Raw genomic sequence first — 3,901 nt, forward strand, 5'->3', positions numbered from 1 at the left:
CGTTTATGGCATGACAGGGAAGGCTAACAATGGTGTTATGGCGTTATCACACTAAGCTATTTTCCTCCGACTGTTTGAGCAGATCGTCCAGCTTTTGGTAAGAAATATGATGTAGTGGAGGAAAATAATTGTCCTCCTTTATATCAAATAACATTCTGTGTAACTTGTTGAGAAAAACAAAATAATTTACCATAGTTCTTTTACGGTGGACAAAATGCTTGAGGTGAACATTACCGTCGATTAGTTGGAGGTTGAAGGAAAAATAGCCCAGTGTGATAACCCCTTTAGGCCGACTGAGAGACGGTTGGTTGGAAAGTATATGACAGAAAAGTGTGGTGTGGGCGTGGTCTCTGGAATTATTTACACAGGGGGTCACATCATGGAAAGAATACAGATTCCGAAGGCGACGCAAAGGATACATTTACTATATGGATGGCAGAGAAGAGAGAAGAAGGGGAGCGGGGGTCAAGAGGTTCTGTGGATAAAGAAAAACAGCAACAAAAAGATAAAAGTATAATAACAAAGAAAAAGAGAAAGAAAAGGAAGGAGGGAAAGAAAAATAGAAAATAAAAATAAAAATAAATAATATGAAACTTAAAAAAAAAAATAATAAAGAAAAAATGAAAAAAAACCTTGAGAGGATTACTTTTCTTTGTTGCGTTGAGGTCTCCTTTTGGGAAAAAGTGACCGGGGTGGGGTTAGAAGGGGGATGAGCCGATGTAGTAACGGACCTCCAAGAGAAGGTGGTGACCTGAAGATAAACAAACCTGAAGTTTACTGGAAAAGCATAAGAGAGGTTTGCTGTGAGTTATGGACGGCCCTGTCTATACCAAAAGATTTTCCATCTTTCTTAGAAGGGAATGGTCAAGTCAAAACATTCCTTGACTCCACTGAAGAAAAAAAGATGAGTTGGTGATCCCCATCTTTCTCACTTACTCTCATTTAGTCGCCTTGTACGACACACATGGTATACGATGGCACCATTTCATCTCCAGCCAAAGAATTAACTGAAGTGCCTGGCTGCCCCCCCCCCTGGCTACCCCCCGCGTAAGGGGGAAAAAACCTTTGGTATATGTATGCCTTTGTAATGATATTGGAACAAACCGTAACCCGAATTATCGTGGTGGCTGGGAGTCAAACATTACACACTTATTTCTGATTTAAGTGAGGTGTTGTTTTTCTTAGAAAAGGTGGCTATTTGAAGTAATTATCAAGTACCATAATATATTTTGTCCTAAACATACGCGAAACTACCGTGGTGACTGCAAGTCAAACATTACTCATTTGTTTCTGATTTAAGTGAGGTATTGTTTTTTCTCAGGAAAGATGGCTATTTGAAGTAATTATCAAGTACCATAATATCTTTTGTCCTCAACATACACATACGTGCATATACCAAAAGGGCCTCTTTCCTTTTCAAGGGGGGCCAGCTAAGGCATAGACCCAAAATTCGCCCATACCATACCCACTTGTTATCCCCTTGTCTTACCTCTTCATGCTAAACCTCAAGAAAAGTTTTTATTACATTGCCAGCCTTTTCAAGAGTTTGTTCACAATAATGAAGCTTAAAACTGTCTATTTTCACCAATGTGGCCCACCACGATTTGACAGGAATTCATTGGAGAATAAAAATAGCCACCATCAGAATAAAAACCTTGGCGGATTCAGACATCAGCACAAGAGGAAAGAGAACACGGACAGAGATGTGAGTTTTAAATCTTCCGGACTTTGGCCGCAAAGGACTTTTTTTTTCATTTTTTCTAAGGAAATGAAATGTCAGAAATCTGAGAGCTCGTAATGGCTCTGTCTTAATTTCCCTTCCCTATCGTAATCCAACTTGTTTAAATGAATGATAAACAAAAAGACACACACCACACACGCACGCACACACACACACACACACACACACACACACACACACACACACACACACACACACACACACACACACACACACACGGTGGCGCAGTTGGTAGAACGATGAACTACTAGCATGGTGGTGCGCGTAGTACTTGGTTCGAATCCTGCCCAGGGCCGAAATTGTTTCGGTACAGCTGCGCTTCGGGTCGTTACTCTGACTCTCGTGGGCGGGGAGTTGGGTGTGTGTGTGTGTAAAAGGTCATAGCATTACCCATAGATCGGACCTACGAGCTCTGAGCTCTCTTCCAGGAGGGAAATAGCTGTCGATCACGAGTCGAACACGTGATCCAAAGACCAAGTGAACACACTCACTCGTGGTGCAGTTGGTAGAGACAAGGACAAAAGAGTAATTTTCCACCACAAGTGACTTATGCACAATATGATTTTGTCCCTATCCTCAGGGACGGTATCGCATCGTAGAGGTGATTTTAAAAGTAATTAAGGTGGTATTTAATGAGGGCAGCTAACCGGAAGGATAGCTTATGTTAAAAGTTACCATTGTTTTTAGCTTAGACTCTACTCATAAAGGAATTATGAGTGATTTCGTTCGTAGAGATGTAACGAAAGTCCCAAAAATATTTACCGCGTGATAAATGTAGTTAGTACTTAATACTGGTTATCATAACAAATGCATAAAACCAATTGTACCGTCAGAGCGTGCAGACTTTATGCATTAATGTTGGCACATAGAAGCTGTGAGGTAATTATCCAAGAAACCTCGCTTACTTTTACCCTGAGCCCCAGGCCGTCAGTAACGAGTTGGTTTGTTGTTGTTGTTGTTGTTGTTGGTTATTGTTGCTGTGATGGCGATGGGAGAGATCAAAATGAAGGATATGCCAAAAATAATGATTATATTGATGAAATCATTGAGCATAATAATTGTATCGACGGTGGAGTTTATTCTTGTGAGGAATCGGAGATTCTTCTTCTTCTTCTTCTTCTTCTTCTTCTTCTTCTTCTTCTTCTTCTTCTTCTTCTTCTTCTTCTTCTCCTCCTTCTTTATCTTGGAAGATATTATTTTTTTTACTATATCATTTTTAGTAGAAACGAACGTATTGTTGATAACGTGTAGATAAGAAACATAATCTATTATTATATTCAATATGTCCCATAGGTTTTATAATACTATAATGCTTACCACAATTATCAGTAAAGTCAAATTTATCAATAAAAAAAAGATGGGCCGTTGCTCACCACATGAGCTGCTAAATCTGTTGTTGACTCAACCATGAGGGTGTGTCCTTTCGTGGAGATAATGAAAGAGCTCAAACTCACTCATTATGTATTCAGACATTTTTATAGCCTCTATCCAACCCAAGTTGCAGTTGCTGTTGTCGTCGTTAGAGACATTATTAATTTTTCAACAGCTACCCGTATTTGCTAGTTGCTGCATGAAAGTAGCAAATGTCGACAAAATTGTGCGTGTAATACTCGTATAGCAGTTGATGTTACTTTGTAGGTATTCTTGATATTGCACTTGCTATGAACTTACTTCTAGAATTGTTTATCTTGTTCTTGCAATTTAGTTCTGATTTTCTTTTTACAAATGTTTTGATATGATCGAGATGATTACGCTGGATTTAGATTTTATTCACACCCACACCTATTCCAACGTACGACATTTCACATGTGCTGTCCACACAAACATACCATGCTAGATCAAGTCACCGCGCTGAGGTACAGAGTCTATGTTGTCCAACATGGGTTAGGCCGGTGGTCCTGCAGATGAATACTTTTCTCTTTTCCAATCTCGATGAAGTTTCCTAATTCTTTGAAGTGTGACCATTTTATCTAGCAAAAATACCCTCATCGCATTCACACTATTGAAACCTTATTTTGATTTGTAATATTTTTTTGTGTTTCCTCATTCTTTGAAGTGTGACCATTTTATCTAGCAAAAATACCCTCATCGCATTCACACTATTGAAACCTTATTTTGATTTGTAATAGTTTTTTGTGTTTCCTAATTCTTTGAAGTGTG

This window comes from Oratosquilla oratoria, chromosome 29, assembly GCF_046742065.1.
Source record: "Oratosquilla oratoria isolate Oo_2021 chromosome 29, ASM4674206v1, whole genome shotgun sequence".
NCBI lineage: Eukaryota > Metazoa > Arthropoda > Malacostraca > Stomatopoda > Squillidae > Oratosquilla > Oratosquilla oratoria.